General features: G+C 41.4%; 1 protein-coding gene across 3 annotated transcripts in view; it reads right to left on the bottom strand.

The window, feature by feature from the left end:
• The window catches only part of GPC3 (glypican 3), a 406,719-nt gene that overhangs the window by 262,198 nt on the left and 123,456 nt on the right, over window positions 1-21,065 (bottom strand). The window lies entirely within an intron of this gene.

The raw sequence follows: 21,065 nt of genomic DNA, 5'->3' as shown, positions 1-21,065 counted from the left end.
GGGTGAGAAGAATGACTAGTTTGCAGGGAGGCGGCAAAGGTTAAATGAAGCTTTAGATGTGCTGACTTTGAGGGGACCGTGGCAAATAACCAATGGGAAGTGTATGGCATGAACCTGAAGACGCACCTCTGTTTTGTTGATGGGCCCCTAGTGGAATCTGCAAACCCATTCCCCAGACAGTATACATGTGCACACGTGAAATTTCGTATCACATTTCAGAGGGTCAGTGACTCCCCCCCCCCCAAAACCATCCACAGAAACTTTGGTACAAAGCATGAGCAATAAAGTGAGGACGGGGATGTACAGGTTGGGGAGTCATATTCACAGTGGGTATCGCATGAACTTCTCTTGGCTTCCAGGATCCTGCCCTTCCTGGTGCCCACCTTCCTTTCTGATCACTATTTCTCCATTTCTTTGGCCAATAAAACTGAGTGTTAACCAAGAATCTAGAAGATTCTCGGCCCTCCTTTTTCCTCTCTATGGGTTCAGATGGCTGACTTGTATAGAGATTTTGTGAGTATTAAATGAAATAATACATGTAATTTGAACAGCACAGTCAGTCCCTGACTTGTAAAAACTCTTAGCATATGGTAGCCATGGTAATAACCTGAGAGCGATAGATTGAACTTTATGAGAACTCCACTGCCGGGACAAGAGAAAAAAAGAAGGTGGTTGAATGAGACAAAGAACAAGCTACCAAAGTGGTTTTGAGAAGCTTCAAAAAAAAGAGCAATATTAGAGAGGAGAAGAGCGTCTGACAGAAAGAGGGAGAGGATAGTGAGTAGTATCACGTGCCTCAACAAGGACGAAGAGAATAATGTCAAATGTTATTTGAGTTGTCTGAAGTCAAAATCAGAAAATAAGACGGGTCTTACCCTAGATGCACAGTGGTGATTCATCTCCTTTGCGTTCGGTGCCTGGCGCGGACACCAGAGCACTGGTTGGTGGTGTTGGTAGTACCATTGGTCATGGTTTACAAGATCAGGTTAACCCTGTTGTCATTAGAAAATTTGGAAAATAAGCCCTCCAAAAGATATTCCCACGGGCTCAGAAAATTGTTTCCAAGCAGAAAATGCAGAAGCCAAACGTCTCTCAGAAGCCAATGCATTCAGAACAACTACTGAGGCAAGCACGTCATGCAAACACACCCCCGGCAGCTTTGAAATGAAACAGCCCCCACTTATCAGTTCCAGCCTGGCCTCTCCCAATGGCACTGGCTATGCCTTTCAACATACAAATGAGTTCTAGGCTGTCACATCCACAAAGAGATTAATCAGGTCTCTCGAAAAAAAAAAATGGCAGGACTTCCTCAAGTTTCAGGGGGTAAGAGATTCATTTCCTAAGCGAAGTTTGATGGGCCCCATACCAGGAGAGGTGTATCTCTCTAAGAAAGTTCCATGGCTACTTATTTGGAGCTTTTGCTTTTAAAAAACAAATCTGACAACTTCTAGGGATCTATGAAGTGCAACCAGAGCTCTACTGGATGACTTCAAGAATGCAGGATCAAATTCTATCAGATCTCCTTCCGAATCGCTTACGAGAAGTTAGCAGGACACCTGCGGAAGGAGATGCCGGTTTCTTTTCCCCAGCAACTGGGTATTCTCACTAGAAAATATGTGCATGGAGAAGGGAGGAGGTGGACAATTTCTGAACCATTTCTGTAAATAAACAACTCAGTGAGTACAGATGCATAATCCCTAAAATTTACATCTGCAAATTCGCATTTCAGATTTCTCAAAAATTATAATGCAAGTTAGCTGGCTTTTCATTCCTGCTTCCCCACCCCTCCTGTGATCATCCCCAATTTCAGCTGTGATTCACTAAATTTTTTTTCCCATTGGAAATTATAAAATGATATCCTAGCTCATTGTTTCATTTTATATTGAACTTCATTGGGTTTTCAGACATTTACACTGTCAGCTCTCCTTCCCTTACTGTAAAATCTTTTTTATTGACAATTCAATCATGTCAAGTTTGGAACAGGAGAGGCACTGATGTGATCAGCTACCATTGGATTTACAATATATAAATGACAGCACCATATCTGGCCCTCGTCTAGAGCAGCTGCTTTTTATCGATTTATATTCCACTAGCAAAGAAGAAAAATTGCAGCACAATGTAGTGGTACGGTCCAAGATCAATACCAATTTTTTTCTTAATGACACAAAGGCCAAGATAAGGACAGCATAAGTCAAAGCTAGACAGATCAAATTTGTCCAATATCCCTTTCAATTACCGAAGAACATGCACAGGGATGTATAACATTAAAGCGAAGGAGAATATTATTCCAAGTGGTTTAAAATTATGACATTAAACAAGACAGAAGAGCATCCTCCCCAAAGTATGGAATTGAAATGAGCTGAGACCGAAGGACCATCTCCCCCCGACACCCCCCCACCTCCCGCCACCTTGGTCTCCGAGCAGCTGGGTGTCTCCAGAGTTAATGTAAGTACTCGAACTCTGAGCACTGATTGAGCTGTGTAATCCGAACGATGAGGACTTAAACCGGGGCTCCAGCACCAAACACCTTGAATTCCTTAGATGTTTATTGAACAACAGGTAATGAAGAGTGAAATAGACCGGTTGCCCCCCAGAACATAACGTGTGTTACAGGGAGCTAAAAAAGCAAATTACCCAAACAACTTAACAAGCTCAATAGAGTGGATAGGCCACATAAACTCTGGGCAAATTGTAAAGTTATAGCTATCTCCGCTACGGCAATAAAAGACAGCCCAATCCCTGTGGGAATCTGGCAAGATCCCTCATTTCAGCAAAAATGAAGCTGAGTCTAGGTCAAAACGGTTCTTTCTCAAACTGGTATGCCACAACCCCCAGCCCACCTCATGGCACACTACGATAAAGTTAGTTCATAGGAAGGCTGGGCTGGAGATCGCCTTGGTGATTTTCTCTACGGATGGATTTTTTTTTTTTAAACCTGCTACCAGCACTGAAGGAGGCAGACATTAAACTGTGTCCCTGTTCTTGCATCTCACTCTCGTCACGCCTTCCGTTCCCCTGTGCCCACTGCACAGAACACCAACAGGGTTAGACACTTTGAATTACACCAGTCTGGGGTGGGCTGGTTTTTTGGGTTTTGTTTTTTTGTTTTCGCCACGGAGTATAAGCTCAACACAGGTTAAGTAAATTACACACAAACTAGAGGGCTTCTGTGAAACATGTCATGAAGGGAAACCAAATATCGGATCAGTGGCATAATGGACACTGTTTGAATTCTTCCAGTCCTGAGCTAATGTGTTTCTAAGTACTAACAACGCAAACGCCCTGTTACTAGTTAAAAAAAAAAAAAAAAAGCCGTAGAAAGAGCAGGAGTCTTTGGAATCAAACCGTGTCGATTCCTGACTGGACTCTACAACTTACTAGCCGCGTGAGCGTGGGCAAGTTACGCAGCCTCTGTGCGCATCGGTGGTGGGCACGGGTGCAAGTGTGCTCTCTATAATATCTCATTTCATCCTCACGGCAACCCCATTAGGATGTCATCTCCATTTTGTTAAAGATCTGTTTATTTATTTTGGAGAGAGACAGTGCAGGGGGAGGGGCAGAGTGTGGATCCAGATGCGGGACTCGATCCCACAACCCTGAGATCATGACCCGAGTGGATACAAGAGACCGATTCTTAACCGACTGCTCCACCCAGGTGCCCCTGTTATCTCCATTTTAAAGATGAAAAAACTGGTTCCGTGAGCTTAAGGAAACTTGCTCAAGGTCATCCGCGGAGAGCTGTAAAGTCTGGATTCAAACCATGATCTCTATGGTTCCAAAATCTACTCTCACCTCTACTCCCATTACGCTGCCGTCCTTCCAGTCCAGCCTAAGCCTGAGCTGTTTTCTTCACTGTCTCTCTGGTCATGGAGAAATCAAGTTCGGGCCCCACAGCTAACCACGACGGAACTGCACGCTCTCATCTACAGTGGGAGCAGCCAGTGACAGCCTAGAGGCCTGCTCAGGAAATGCTTAGAAATAAAACGTGGAAACCTCACGTCTTCAAGCCATGTTTGTCACCAGTGTCGTCATGATACTCAATGTAACTAAAGAGAAGTAAGTGTCCCAGTTCTAAGGATAAAAGCAGAAGTGGTAACCAGAGTGTAACGGGCAGCATAAGATATAGATCTTATACAGTCAATTCTGACTTCATTTTCCAGGAGTGCTGCTAATGCATTTTTTTCCTGCAAATTCGTGCAATATTTACTGATCACAACCACCAGGTGATGCAGTTTAGCTGTGGGTAACAGAAGCCAGCAGTTCAACCTGGTGTGAAGGAATCAGGATTGGACACCTTGTTTTCCATAAAACATGCTGGGACTTTGAGTGACAGTAAACCTAGGGTCACCAGATGGGTTGTGGGACCGGCGAGTCTGCTAAGACCAAACGAGTCGGTAGCACTATCAGGAGGTCAGGGAGCCGAAGAGGCAAGACAGAGGTAAAGAAATATACAGATGTCAGAAGTCAGAGCAGGCAGTGGGGCCATGGGTTTGGGCGGAGTGAATGGGGAGAAGTCCATACAAGAAATCATTAATTAGGGCACCTAGCTTGAACCCGATACTCTCACATACTCTCTCTCACAGAAAGAATATCCCAGCTGTCCTCGGCTAGCAGCAAAGAGCGTAATGATATCAGGCTGGCAAGGGCTTTTGAAGGTACTGGGCAGCCTACAGAGAGCTGAGCACAAAAGACAGAGGGACAGCTAGCTGGCAGGTGGGAGTTAGTGCAGCTCTGTGATTACACGCTCTGGCTCCAGGGTCTCAAACCGACTGCTCAAAGTCATGACTGAGAAAACGTAGGCCAGAAGTCCAATAGCCAGCACATAGTAAGACCCCAACGCCTTTTGTCAAGTCCTGCAAAAGGGATCGTGCCTGCGAACCAAAGGACGAAAGTTTTCGAATGCATACAAAGTGATCTCTCCAGCCACACGCCTCTATAGCAACATTTGTGACAGAATCATTTTTTTTAACACATAATAGTTGAAAAATGAGGATGAGTTAATGACCAAGGGTAACCTCCAAACAGAAATATAAACATATTCTAATTATCACCAGCTCACAACGTGTGTGCTCGGTTGACTAATAAGCTTTGTGACTTCCTAAGAAGGACAAAAGAATTCTGGTAAAGGCTGTAGGCAATTATTCCTATTTTGAATACCTGTGTAATCCTGGCACATTTTTGAGTGGCCCAAATAAGTGAAGAGCAGCAACAAGACAATCTTTACGCAGTCATTTTTATCTATCATTTGGGGATATTAGCACATGGAGGATAGTTCTGTTCAAACTGTGGCAGAACGGACAGTTACCTTATCTCTCCGTTGAAGCATTTCCCTCCTGTTGTCTCAGGTTATGAACTTGATAAAGGCAATACGGGCCTACCGAGATACACATACTTTAGAGTCAGAAGACCTAAGACCAAGGCCTAGTTTTACCACTTGCTGGCTGAGCAAACCCTCTGAGCCTCAGATCCCCCACCTACATAACAAAGGTAATGATATCTACCCCTGCTGGCGTAGGTATTATTCATCTTTATATCCACTGTGGACCTGAAAATTGTGCCAGATGAATAATGATCACATGCCTAGAAACATTTATTGCTCGGGGATGGATAGTTCAAGAAAATACGGTGGTTTTGACCCTAGAATTTTGTGTTTGCCAAAAAGATGCTCATATTAAAAAACAAATATTAAAATAATTCTTCAATTGTCAATCACACTCAAAATCATTCTGTTGAAATAGATTGCTTTGGCCTGAGTTAAGCTTCATCTTTGGATTGGCTTCACTTGACCCAGTAAACACGTAACACGTAACTGCTTAATGGCTAGAGTTTCCTTTTGAGCTGATGAAAATGTTTTAGAAGGAGATTGAGGTGGTGCACAACATTGTAAATGTGCTAATTGTCACTGAATTATTCACTTTACAATGGTTAATTTTATGGTACTTGAATTTCACCTCAATTTAAAAAATGAAGGAGAAATTAAAGACATTCCCAGATAAACAAAACCAGGGAATCCATCACTAGCAGAAGAGCACTACAAGAAATACTAAAGGAAATCCCTCAGGGCAGAATGAAAGGACACTACACAGTGACTCCAATCTAATTAAGAAATAAAGAACACCGTTAGAGGTAAATACATAGGCAAATATAAATAAAACAGTATAAATGTATTTTTTGTTTATAATTCTTCTTTTCTTCTACCTAACAAAAGACAATTACATAAAGCAAAATTATAAATCTGTGTTTATGGAAACACAGTGGGTAAGTATGTAACTTGTAACAATAACAACATAAAGGAGAGAGAGGAACAGATCAAAGTTTTTGTATATTATTTTTAATTTGAACTAGTTTGTCATAAATTAAGAAGTTAACGGCGATCCCAAGGACAAGCACTAAGACAATAACTAGAAAATATATAGCAAAAGAAATGACAAGGGAATTAAAGTGGCATGGTAAAATATATCTATTTAAAACAAATGAAGGCAGAAATGAAAAATAGTGGAACAAGAGAAAACATAAGTCATAAAAACAAATAGTAAAATGACCGGTGTAAATCCTACCTTATCAGTAATCACGTCAACAGGAATTTATTAAGCCCTCTAATTAAAAGGCAGACATTGACGGAATAGATATAAAAACATGATCCAACTATATATTGTCTACACGAGATGTAGTTTCGATTCAATACTCAACAAGTATGTGGAAAGTAAAAGGATGGAAAACGATGTAGCTGTAACACATACACAGTAACCAAAAGAGAGCTGGAGTGGCCATACTAATATCGGACCAAAATACTCACTAGATACAAAGTACATTTTATGATGGTAAAGGGTTAATCAATCAAGGAGATACAACAATTATAATCATATCTGAATCTAAAAACAGAGCCCCAAATTACACGGAAGAAAAAGTGATAGAATTAAAGAAAGAAAGAGACAATTCAACAACAATAGAGACTTCAATACGTCCCTTTTCATAATCTATATAATACACCTAGACAGCAGATCAGCAAGGAAAAAGAAGACATGGACAATGCTGTAAACCAACTAGACCTAACGAACGTCTCTAGAATGCTCCTTCCAGAAACAGCAGAATACACATTCTCCTCAAGTATTCATGGAACATTCTCTAGGATGGATAAAAAATTAGATCATAAAACAGTTATAAATAAATTTAGAAGAACTGAAGCGATATAAAGGATATTCTGACCATAATGGAGTGAAATTAGAAATCAATAACAGAAGGAAATTTGGGGAATCTACAAATATGTAGAAATTAAAAGGATAGAAAATAACATACATACCATGTAAATACTAATTAAAAAGAAAACTGGGGGATTCCTGGCAGGCTCAGTCTGAAGAGCATGTGACTCTTAATCTAGAGGTCATGTGTTCAAGCCCCATGTTGGGTGTAGAGATAACTAAAAAAAATAAAATTTAAAAAGAAAACTGGGGGGCACCTGGGTGGAGCAGTCGGATAAGCATCCAACTCTTGATTTTGGCTCAGGTCGTGATCTCAGGGTCATGAGACTGAGCCCCATGTAGGGCTCCATGCTCAGCATGAAGTCTGCTTAAGATTCTCTCTCCCTCTCCCTCTGTCCCTCCCCGCTTAAACAGATAAATCTTAAAAAAGAAAAAAACTGGAGTGACTATATTAAAATTAGTAGAGTATGAAGCAAAAAGAACAATCAGGGATAAAGAGAGACATTACAACATAATGATAAAAGGGTCAACCCAACAAGAAAGAAAACTATTTCTAAATGTGTATATATCCAATAACAGAGCTTCAAAGTACATGAAAATTCAACATAGTAAAAATGTCAATTGCTCCCAAAATGATCTATAGATTCACCATGATGCCATCCAAAATCCACGCAAGATCTTCTTTGCACACACAGACAAGCTAAACCTAAAATTCCTATGAAAATCCAAGACTCAGAATAACCAAAAAAAATTTGAAGAAGAATAAAATTGGAGGAATCACAGCATCCAATTTTTTTAAGATTTTACTTTTTAAAGTCATCTCTACACCCAACATGGGGCTCGAATTCACAAACCCAAGATCAAGGGTCACATGCTCTACTGACTGAGCCAGGCAGGTGCCCCACACCACCCAATTTTAAGTCTTACTATAAAAGCTCTGGTATCCTCAACAGAAGACTGGGTAGTATTGGTATAGATCCATGGAATAAAATGAAAGTCCAGAAATAGATCCACACAGGGGCACCTCAGTGGCTCCACTGGTTGAGTGTCTGACTCTTGATTGATTTCAGCTTGGGTCATGGTCTCAGGGACATAGGATTGAGTCCCACATCAGGCTCCATGCATGGAGCCTGCTTGAGAATCTCCATCTCCCTCTCCTTTGCCCCTCCCCCTGCACACTTGCTCTCTCTCTTAAAAAAAAAAAGAAATAGATCTACACAAATAAGACCAACTGAGCTCTGACAAATGTTCAAAGGCAACTCAATGGAGCCAAAACAGTCTTTTCAACAATGGTGTTGGAATAATTAGAAACATGTATGGAAAAATAATGAACCTCTTGGGGCAGGTGGGTGGCTCAATTGGTGAAGCAGCTGCCTTCAGCCCAGGTCATGATCTCAGAGTCCTGGGATCGAGTCTCACATCAGGGTCCTTGTTAAGCAGAAGCCTGTTTCTCCTTCTAACCTCTGCCTGCCACTCCCCCTGCTTGTTCTGTCAAATAAATAAATAAAATATTTTAAAATTTTTAAAAATTAAAAAAAATAATGAACCTATCCCCAAAGCCATGCCTTATACAGAAATTAACTCAAAATTGATTGTGGATCTAAATGTAAATTATAAAACCATAAAATTTTGGAGAAAAAATGGGAGATATCTTTTTGACATGGCTTAGGCAAAGAGTTCTTTTACATGACACCAAAAGCACAATCTGTTACAGAAAAAAAGATAAGTTTGAGTAATTAATCACAATTAAAGCTTTTGCTCTGAGAAAGACACCTTGGAAGAGAACAAAAAGACATGCTGCCACTGGAAGAAAATATAACAAATCGCATATTCTACAAGGACTTGTATCCACGATACATAAAGAGCTCTCAAGGAAGAGATCTCCAAGAGCACTCTGCTGGGAGAAAAAAAGGCCAATCTCCAAAGGTTATTGTATGATTCCAGTTACATGACATTCTCAAAGTTTTGAAATTATAGCAATAGAGAAGAGATCAGTAGTTACTATAGGTTAGAGTTGAGGGAGGAGTATGACTGCTGAAGGGTAGCACAAGGGAGATTATTTGTGGTGATGAAACAGTTTTGTATCCTGATATACATTTTCATGTATATTCAAACCCACAGATGCAATAAAATTTTGTAGAACACTGCAGGAAGAAAAGTGCATGTAAAGATTAGTGAAATCCTAATTTAGTGTATGCCCAAGTCGATAGTATTATGCCAATGTCAATTTCCTGGTTTTAACAATGTACTATGGTTATGTATGATATTATCATCAGGGCAATCTAAGTGAAGGGTACTTGGGAATTCTCTGTACTATTTTTACAGTTTATTCTGATTTTTAAACTATTTCTAAATAAAATGTTATATTAAAGAAACTTAACTGTATGACAACAAGCAATCCAATTTGAAAATGGGCAAAACACTTGAACAGACACTTTGCTAAAGAGGATACATAAATGGCCCATAAACACATGAAAAGAAAATGTTCAGCATCATTAGCCACTGGGGGAATGCAAATTAAAGCTACTGCTGAGATACCATTACACACCTACTAAAATGGCTAAAATGAATACTGCTGAAAATACCAAGTGCTGACAAGGACCTGAAACAACAGGAACACTCATCTACTGCTGCTGGGAATGCAAAATGGTACCGCCACTCTGGAAAACCATTTGGCAGTTCTGATAAAGTTAAACCTATACTTATCAGTCTCAGAGGATTGTTACACTGTAAGATGTCATTTAAGTGACATTCTGGAAAAGGCAAAACTATAGTGATAGCAGATCAGCACTGCCAGTAGTTAGCGCTAGGATGCTACAAAGGGGTAGCATGAGGGAGTTTTTTGAAACAATGCATCTGTTCTGTATCCTCATTTTGCTGGTAAGTCACATGAATTTATGCATGTGTTAATAATCAAAAAGCTAGGGGGGCCTGGATGGCTCTGTCGTTAAGCTCCTGCCTTTGGCTCAGGGCATGATCCCGGTGTTCCGGGATGGAGCCCCACATCAGGCTCCTCTGCTGGGAGCCTGCTTCTTCCTCTCCCACTCCCTCTGCTTGTGTTCCCTCTCTCACTGGCTGTCTCTCTCTCTGTCAAATAAATAAATAAAATCTTTTAAAAAAGTAATAAAAAAACTATACCAAAAGAGTCCATTTTATTATAGGTTAATTTATAGAATATTTTATAAAATTAACCTAATTATGCCAGTAATAGCATCATTTTGCAATCTAGAGATTTAAAAATACTAGCACTTACAAAGTGTGGCCATGTTTTTTTAATTAATTTATTTATTTGAGAGAGAGAGTGTGTGAGTGAGCAGGGGGCAGGGGCAGAGGGAGAGAAGAGAGAGAACTTCCAGCAGACTCCCCACTGATCATGGAGCATTACATGGGGCTCGATCCCAGGACCCTGAGGTCATGACCTGAGCCAAAATCAAGAGTGGGCCGCTTAACTGACTGAGCCACTTAACCGACTGAGCCACCCAGGCACCCCAGTGTGGGCGCGTTCTAAGTAATTCACAAATACTAACTCACTTAACTTTCACAATAATCCTATGAGGTAAGTACTGGAATTGTCACCATTTCACGCATTGAGGCGCAACAATGTGTCTAAACTGACGCAGCTGAGAAGTGGTGAGGCTGGGATTAGAGCCAAATTTCAGCTGAGGTCCAGAGTCTCTGCTGTGAACCATGAACATTACCACGCTCAATGCTCTTCGCTCCCAGCTCCTCAGAAGACACTCTCTCCTCCTTAATAACCCTATTGGACGTGCTTATTGACTGATATTTTCTGAAGAAAGTCCTTAGGATTTAGCAAGATAAATTCATACACCCAATTAGTCAGAAAGGGACAGAACAAGAAACAAAAGCTCTACCTGTCATAATTTACACTTCACTTTCCCACACACCGTATTGATTAACACAGGTGGCTGGTTTCTTGCTGTGAAGTTTTGGTCCCCTTACATAAATCCATATGATACCTGCTACTTAAATACAGACAAAAACGATCCCGTATCATTCACAAAACTGCCAAAGGAAGTGTGTGTTTCTTACAATAGCCGGAGAAGCAGGAGCTTTTGAACTGGTTTGCCGGTATGAAAATTAATTTCTAAAGGCACACAGGACAATGGTACTAAAAAGATTATTAATTTATGTGGTCTTGATTTGTGTTTGTTCCTACCACGTTGCTTTTGCCTACATTCAGAATGGTTAATGAAGACTCACACGTGCCGAAGTGCTGAGCAAAGACAAAAGAGAAGTAATACAAGATCTCTCCTTGGGGAAGAGAAAGAATAGATGCTACAGAGCGCCATGCTTAATTACTGTTTTTGAAACAAAACTGACCAGAAGAAAATTAATTGGGTGGTGCTGTTTAAATCATACTGTCTCTGCGAGGTCTGATTTTACTTTTAGGGGAAAACAGAGCCAGATATGTTGTTTCAGGAGGGAAATAGATCCTACAGGTTTTAATAGTTAGGATGCCTTTGGATCATTTCTTCCTCGTATATATTCAAAGTAAGTCCTAAAATGAAGGGATGATTTCATAAAATGAGCTTGTTTAGGGGTTAAATAATGTATAAGGGCAAGAACATCTGTAAGGGTTGTTGTTACATAACCTTGGACACATTCAGTGCCTATCCACATTAACATATCACTACCAGCTGTATGCTGTGAGGTCTACCACTTGAGAACCAGACTGCCCGTTTGTATTTCAAATACATGACCCTGCTAGCGATCGGAAAGTGTGAGGGCAGAAGTGCACCGGTGGCCTGGAAGGAGGAGGGAGGGTCTGCTTAAAACTGAGAAAAGAACATGATACTTTGGCTATTCATTCAACAAACAGGCACCGAGCACCTGCTAAGTGCTGAGAACCACACTAAGGGCAGGAGATACGGGTGTGGCTAAGACCCAGCCAGCACCTGCTGCCACGAGCTAGCAGTATGGTTGGGGAGATCCCAGAGCATTTTGGAAAATTCAAGTGGGGCCATAGGGTTGGAGTTTATAGGACATACAGCAAAGGATGGGAGATCATTAACACAGAAGCTGAAGGAATACGCAGTGAACACATACTGAAGGGCTTTGTATTCTCTGCTAAGGAGTTTTACACTCTATGTATTTTGTTTAAGCACAAATAATCCACGTTTGCTATACAATATTTTTTTAAATACAGAAAAGCACATGTAAAAATACCAAAATCATCTGTAATTCTACCACCCGAAGTGGCACACTCTATATGTCTGTCTTTCCCTCTTTATAGATAGATCGATCTCTCTCTCTCTCTCTCTCAAGAGAAACACATGTATATGCGCACACACACACATTTTTCCCCACTTAAAAACATATCATGAATATTCATGTTATTAAATCCTCTTCAGGGACGCCTGGGTGGCTCAGTCAGTTAAGCATCTGCCTTCGGCTCAGGTCATGATCCCAGGGTCCTAGGATCGAGTCTCACATCCTGCTCCTTGCTTGGCGGGGAGCCTGCTTCTCCCTCTGCCTCCTTTGCCTCTGCCTGCCGCTCCCCCTGCTTGTGCTCACTCTTTCTCTCTCACAAATAAATAAATAAAATCTTATATAAATCCCCTTCAATGACATCTTTTTAACGGCTACATGTGATTCCATCATATTCCTATATTATAATTTAACCAATCCTTTATTGCTGGCTGTTTTCTGTTTCTGCAATTAAGGGAGGAGTTATTTTTGAAACGCACTTGTGTTTGCATTCTATGACAGCTGTTGTCCCGAAACATGGCAGTTGCAACCTGCTCAAGGGTAGAACTGGGAAAAAGAAAAGAAAGAAGAGATCATCCTCAAGAGATAAATAAGGGGGCGCCTGGTTGGCTCAATTGGTAGAGCGTGCGACTCTTGATCTCAGGGTCATGAGTTCGAGTCCCATGTTGGGTGTAGAGATTACTTAAAAAAATAAAATCATTAAAAGAAAGAGATAAATAAGGAGAGAAGTCAAGCAGTATATGAAAAAACGGATTCATGTAGGGTGGTCCCTAGTAGAGAGAGAATACCAAGAGGGAAGAAAGACTCTGTCCATGTTGTGGACCCTGGTAAGTTATTCATTCAACAAAACTTTATTGAACACCTGCTCAAAACATATGAATCAACCTAGACCTGAGTCCTAGAGTTACCTGACTGACGTTTCCTATGCCAGCTATCATCAGTGGATGGTTCACTAGAGACATCTGACCCTTGAGAAAGAACCGACTAGGCATGGTAGCTCGATGATCATCTGTGTTTCCCCAGCTCTATTTCTGGACGAAATTAAATCATCAGAAAGCCAGGTACCTGGACTGTATTATCTCAGCCTCCAAAGAAATGTCTACACTGAATTACGATTTAGTATGACACTCTCACCCTTATGTAGAAGGTCGATATAGGAATCATCCATTTCAACAGGGTTGTCGCTCGTTTGCAAAACTGTAGTGGAAGGTGTCTACTGTAACCTATTATCTCTCACACAAGGGCCCATAGAATAAGTCTCAGGGTAAAATTTTCTGGGAGAAAGAAGTATAAATATTTTTTTGCAGCAACAATAAAAACTATACAAGCCAATGTATTTTCCTGTTTACTTTTTGTTGCTAGGAAACAGACTATTGGATTGGCTTGTCCAGATATCTCATGGTATCCACCCTTTCTGGTTCCTTGGTCTCCTTGGTTTTAAAATTTTAAAGGTTCTATATTTATATAGAATCACATCTTTTTGAAGGTATATGGAATCTTACATGAATTTGGCCACTAGAAGCTTTTTGGTAACAGTTGGCTCACATGTTATGAAAAATTGGCTCAATGGTTACCAATATCTGATTTGGGAGCTGTGAGACTTGATATTTGTAGTTGATACTTTTTTTTAAAAAAAGATTTTATTTATTTGACAGAGAGAGAGACAGCCAGTGAGAGAGGGAACACAGGCAGGGGGAGTGGGAGAGGAAGAAGCAGGCTCCCAGCAGAGGAGCCTGATGTGGGGCTCGATCCCAGCACTCTGGGATCACGCCCTGAGCCGAAGGCAGACACTTAACGACTGAGCCACCCAGGTGCCCCATGTAGTTGATACTTTTGAGAGCAGTGTAATTAAATAGTCTCCACATGATTAATACCTTCAAATGTGCCATTCTAGTTTGTTTTCATAACAGATAAATGTACACATGCAAGTGCTAATAATAGAGCATCTCAAGACAGCTAAACTTCTAGAACAATCTATAACTTCGATCTTTAATGAAGATAACCATGAGCTATTCTTTTTCTGTGCAGAAAGCAATAAAGAATGGAACGAATCAAGTTAAAAAATGTATGAAAGTGGTCTTCTCTCTTCTCTATCTCTGATCTGGACAGGGATGACTTATAGGAAAATCTACTTACGACTCTTCAACGGCTATCTATTGCCTTCAGGATAAAGTCCAACTGCTATGGTAAGATGTTCATGCTATCTGAAGTAAAAAAGGCAAATTACAGAACACTGTGATCTCAATTTTATCACACATGCACACACACAAATAAAATAGGCTAAAAATGTGCACTGAAATTGGCAACAGGGTCAAAAAGGATCCTTTCATTAATATATATATATATATATATATATATATATATATATATATATATATTCCTATTTTTCTAAAGTAAGTACATGTTACTTCAGTCATTGGAAAAAAAGAATCATCCTTTCAAAAATTTTAAATATTCACATGTTCCAGAAATTAAAGACCCTCTAGAGGCATGCAGGAGATCATCTGGCATCTCTCTTTAGCTTGACTACACCTGGCCTTTGAGAAGACATGCGATATCCACAAAGTGTCATAGCCCATCAAAGGCAGAGCCCAGAACAGATGCAGGGCTTCACCCAGTCCAGGGCTCTGATGGCCCAGCTACCTCTCTGAGCAGAAGGCACATGACCCTCTGGCAAGGAGCTGCAGCAAGGACTTTGCCCTAGGGACCAGGCTAGGCTGGAGGACTCCAAGATGCTTTCCAACTTTAAGAGTCTATGAAATATAATCTGGCAATACAGACTTCTCTCAGGTTAGAAGTCCTAGAATCAGACAAGGGAGAAACAAGTATTTTTAAGGCAAAATAATTTTTAAAGACACAGAATCATTTCTGGACCTCTGTGACCAATACAGCTCTATAATTCAATATAATTTTTTGTTAATTTCAGATTGTACAGCTTGTTTATTTAAAAATAACATTTCTACCTAAATGAGGAAAATGTGGCAGATAAACAGAAATATTTTGGCTGGCCACCTGACCCCTTGGTCCAGAGGCTTATTAAAGGCTACGTCAGGAGATTGATTTTTCTTCAGGGACTGGGAGTTGGCCTGAGCTTCCAAATTCCAACTCTTTCCTTCCAATAGAGTGGTTCTTCCCTTTAAAAACTTTGAGCCTCTGAGCTGGGGCTACATAAAGCCTCAATCAGGTCAGTTTGTTGTTGTTGTTGTTGTTGTTGTTGTTGTTGTTGTTGTTTAAGTGAGAGGATGGTGGTAAGTCAAAGTAACATGGTAACTTTTGGACCATTGGCTCCAATCTTCAGGCTAAACATGGAGTCAGGCATGGAGTCCAGACTTTTTGGTTTGGGGTAATGAAGTAGCTTCAGAACGATACTCTTCCAGACAGCAAAAACAGGAATGATGGTGACGACTGGGGTGCTTCATGCTGTCAGCAGCAACGCCCAAGGGCGGACCAGGCAACAGTTCTTCAGAGGCCATCTTGGCCTTAGTCTGCGCTGGGAGACAATTCTCCACGGATCGCTTGTGTTTCTGTACATCTTGCGAACAGAAGCACAGAGCGCCTTTGTTCCGAGATATCTTTTCAAGAATGCTTGTATAGCCAACAGCCTTGAAATCCAGAGATAGTATCTTGCTCTGAAAGAGTACGTTTGCGTACAGCTTTGGAAGACAGAGATGACTATGATCCAGTTCTAATAAGGATAATGTCTCTCTGGGGACACTTGCCTGGCTCAGTCAGTAGAACATGTGTCTCTTGATCTTGGGGTCATGAGTTTGAGCCCCACATTGGTGGCAGAATTTACTCAAAAAAAAAAAAAAGATAATGTCTTTCTGTCTCTGGAGCAAAGGACCAGTGTGCTTACTACCTATCATAGCAGATTTGAGCTCCCTAAGCTGAGGGTCCCTCTCCTTCAGGGCAGCTCACTGAGTGTGCAGTTACCCACTGGCCATCTTCACATCATCGCGTGGGTCCCAGGACTCAGAGGACCAGGGCAAAACTGCCGATCCTCTGGCTACTGCTACTGTTGTGAATAAGAAACTGTTCCTCTCTGTTCCAAGAGTCTTGTGCCCCCTACCAGCCTCCACGAAACAGTTTCAGACTAACATGCTGGCTTGAGAATCAGGTGAAAATCCCAGACCCTTTGCAGTTTTTAACAATCTGTGCTCCCGGACTGGACTCCTACAAGATCCATGGAAGGAATCAGGAAGAACGTAAGGAACGTACAGCCTAAAGATCAAAGGACTGCTCGTGGCTCAAGATAATCACTGTCACATAACTACTGCACATGTTCCTGACAGCTGTTATTAACTACTTTGGTTGCATCTGGGGCCACAGGATCACAAAACCTCATCAGTGCCTGATTTGGGGCCATAGTGAGAGAAGAAGGGGCTCAGACCTAACTCAACACGTCTTCAAGGGCAGTTGTAGACAGGACCTCAATTGTCTTCAAGGGCAAGTGTCGACAGAAGCTAAATGGCCCTATGAAGGACCTCCTTGGTAGAATCAAGAAGTCTAGTCGCTGATCAGTTCTGTAGCTGGGAGGCTTCAGCTTAATGCTCACACTAAATACCAACAAGATTTTTTTTTGTTGACATTTTGTTCCATTTATATAGTATCACTGCTTGAAAAAGAAAACATCCAGAATAACTAATTCATTGTTGAGGATTTGTGGCTTTTTTTTCCATTTTTATTTCCAGCTCATTATAAGCCATACAATATGCCAATGTATTCTTTCAGTGCAATTATACAGAAGAAATACAATGCACAACTGGAACTCTTCATTCAGCAGTGGCCAGGCTCCAAAAACTAACTGAGAAAGATGTTACTTCCACGCCAAAAAAACAAACAATAATTCTTAAATGCCTACAGAAAGCCGAATGGATTTTTAGAATTACTAGATTATTGCTTTACTATTTAAAAAATTCAGTAATTACATCTTAGCTAGGGGGTTACATTATTCAAAATATGTCATTGTAATAGTCTGCTTCTCTCCATCCTCAAAAATAACCCCATTTTTCATTTATAAATATTGTTACCTATGCAACTCAAGTGATTCATAATTTGGCTTTTTCCTGAAATAATCGGTTATACTTAGAAATCCTCATCTCCATTTCTAAAAATGAAGGGAGATGGGAGGGATGTTCCCATCTTCACCTCCACGTCTAGCACATAAGTCAAGGTTCCCTACTGTCTTTGCCTCAAAGGGTCCCAAAAGCACTTGTGGAAGCAGATGTTATGTGAAACTCATACTGAGTACTAGAGTCTTTTTGCTCCCTGAACACATTAACTTGACATTTGAAAATATTGTATTTGAAAGTTATTATCACATGTAAATTTCTTAAATATTTCTGATTGGAAAGAGATCTGCAGGGTGTCAATGAAAACAATAGTTTAATTAATTTTTACATACAGAGAAAGGTTTCACTCCCGTCCCGCCCATATGCACTTCCGGTTGTTAGCCATCTTTATTCTTCAGAGGTAGATTTAGAAGTTTGCTGTAGCTGTCAAAGGCATGAGCAACCATTCTTGCTCCTGGCTTAGCTGAAGTATGGGTTTTACTAAAGTCTAAGCGGTGCTAAAAGGCATAGTCCTACGGAGTCCCCCATCCACCGAGCTGCTGCAAAAGAAGTAGCAGAAGCCCTCTTGCCTAGTCCTGTTTAACTGCCTTAGTGGGAGGGGACAGAAGCAGCCCAGTGGGTTGATGGGGCAAGATGATGGTTTGAGTGCTAAGGGATCCAGCTTCTGCCAGCAGCCGATCGGATTCCCACATACAGCGGTGCAAGAGTGGTTCTGCAAGACCAAGTTCCAGCAGGAGAAACAGGTAGGAGAGCAGAGTGTTGACTGGTTGCTCAGTTGGCTTTGTCTGTCAGAGCCAAGTTTCCTCAGACAAAAGTCCCCACCCCCATTCCACGGCCATATACAAACACACCACCATCAACATCAGCACCGTCTGCTTCTCCTTTATGGAGACTGTGTGCTTGGAGGGCCTTCGTGGGAAACCAAACGAGAGAGAAGTCCAGCCTGGTCTTTGAGTGGTTTCATCTCCCAGCCCCCTAAGCATTTTTGGCTCCCCCTTGTGGGGAGAAGCTGTATTAAAGCACACCTTGGGGGCGCCTGGCTGGCTCAGTCGTTAAGTGTCTGCCTTTGGCTCAGGGAGTGATCCCGGAGTCCTGGGATCGAGCCCCGCATCGGGCTCCCTGCTCCGCTGGGAGCCCGCTTCTTCCTCTCCCACTCCCCCTGCTTGTGTTCCCTCTCTCGCTGGCTGTCTCTCTATCAAATAAATAAATAAAATCTTTAAAAAAATTATAAAGCATACCTTGCCAGAGGACCTCAGGAGGGTCTGGGAATCCTAGGACAATAGACTTGTTTTAATTAAGTGAAAGGAATCAAGAGGGCGCTTGGGTGAAGGCAAATGAGTAGTCGACACTTTTGGGGTGATTCTCAAGTTCATAACTGATATTGGGTCCTTTGTTCCCCAATTTTAAAAGTATCTATCTTCTGAGAGGTCTCAGAACAATAAACAGCCATGTGTATCTACTGGCTAATGATGATTAGAAAGGTGGTTGCAAACACTAAAATTGAAGAAAAAACAATGAGCTAAGTTTCGGGAGACCGAGATTCTAGTCCCAGCTCTGTCACAAGCTTACTGGATGACTTCTGGCAAATCACTTAGCTGCTTCAGGCCTTATTTTCCCATAAACGGTGACAAAGAGCTTTTGTAGGCACTTCACTGAGCTGTTGAGAGTTTCAAATTAAAGAGAAAACTAAACTATCAGCAGAAGCTTTCGTGTCTTCTACGAGCATATACAACCTATATAGATTTCTAGGCAACATATATGACCTATAGTGTTCTCCCTAGTTCGGTAATTCTAGGCAAAATTAGAAAAGTATGCAGCTGGCAACCATCAAGGTGAAGCTGAATGGTAAGGAAGGGGCCACAGAGAGGTCTTGAGTCAGACACACTTCAGTCTCCACCTGAATCCATCTCTCATTCACTGTGTGATCTTGGGAGCCTCAGTTTCCTCATCTCTAAAATGGGGTTAAAAAGAGTAGCACTTATCCCATGGAGTTGTTTTGAGGGTTAAATGGGATAATGCAGATAGACCACTGAGCACAGGACCTAGAACATTAGACAACAACTGGTACATGTTAACCATCGTCATCATCCTCATTATCATTACCATCATTATCACTTGTCGTCATGATTGTCACCGTCGTCGTCATCATCATTGTCATCGTTATGTCATCATCCCCTCCTCCTCCTTCTCATCATCACCACTGCCACCATTTTCTCTTTTCTTCTCCTTTGACAGAGGTTTCAGTCCAAGCTTCTCAGAGCCAGTACATTATATGGACAGCAGGTAGGTCAAAGGGGAAAGCTGGCATTCTGCTAGGGTTGGAGCAAGGAGTGGCTGCAAAGAGCCACATTGTAAAATATCCAATAGAAATTTTTTTTGAAAAGGCAGAGCTCTGTTCCCATCCTGAAAATGCCTGCAACTGTGGGCCCCCTTTTGGCAGAACTGGGCTTTGAAACCTCAGGGAATAGTTAGCAATGACTCTCAGACATCTCTTCCGGTTAATAAGTTAAGCACTCAAAACAGTCCATAAATATTACACCTATGTATATATTTACTTTTGTCATTTTACCCTAATGCATTATCCATCCTTTAAAACATTATTTTATCAAAGTTTTCTTACAATATATTTTTACCAGCTTGGCATTCTGCTACTCTTCTAAGCATAAAGATGCCTACAACTAGAGAATTCGCAATGCATACGTTCATTCAGCAAACACTCCAACATCTCCTTCATGCCAGACAGCAGCTTAGGGGAAGGGGTTAAAAAGATAGTAAGAAGCTGGCCCTGCTGTCAAAGAGTTCACAGTCCAGTGATGAGGAGGGTCATTCATCCAGAAACGGGGTACAGGAAGGGCAAGCTCAGAGAAAGAGGTGGTCAGTTATGTTTTGAACATGGTCGGTGTGCAATGCTTTTATAGATAGGTGTCCGTAATGACAACGTTTAGGTTGAAGCTACGTGGTTGAGTCCTTAGCAGGAGGCACCCACAAGGTCACCCAGGTAAAGCACAGTGAGAACAGAGAAAAAACAAAGATAAGCCCCCAAGGAAACACACTGAAAGGGCAGACTGAAGAAAGGAATGCATGAAGGAAACAGACAAAGTAGAGGCAAAGACGTAAGAAGACAATCGGGAAAGAAGGCCAGTCCAGAAACTACATAAGGAGTTTCTGCATAGAAATCAGTAAGACAGAGAAGTAGCATCTTCTGGTCTTGTTATTATTAGTTCTATTTTTAGTCCTCAGAAGGTTTTTCCTCATTCACATGGATGGGGTGGTAGCCAGGCTCCAAGATGGCCCCCCCCCATGATGCACACTTCTTGGTAGCCATGCCCTGGTCCAGTCCCTTTCCACAATGAATCAGGCCTGGCCCTGTGTGACTGACAAAATACAGCAGAAGTGATGATGTGTGAATTCCAAGTCTAGGTCAAAAAAAAAAAGCATGGCAGTTAAAATCTTAACACGACACGAACTACATGGCTGTTGCCAGGAATCATTCTCTGGTTTATACACCCTTTTAGCAAGTGATGAAGCCCTAGCTGATAGATCTCACAGAAGACAATCATCGTAA

This window comes from Ursus arctos, chromosome X (genome assembly GCF_023065955.2).
Source record: "Ursus arctos isolate Adak ecotype North America chromosome X, UrsArc2.0, whole genome shotgun sequence".
NCBI lineage: Eukaryota > Metazoa > Chordata > Mammalia > Carnivora > Ursidae > Ursus > Ursus arctos.
The sequence above is the reverse complement of the archived record's forward strand: the minus strand, read 5'-3'. Positions and strand labels throughout refer to the sequence as shown.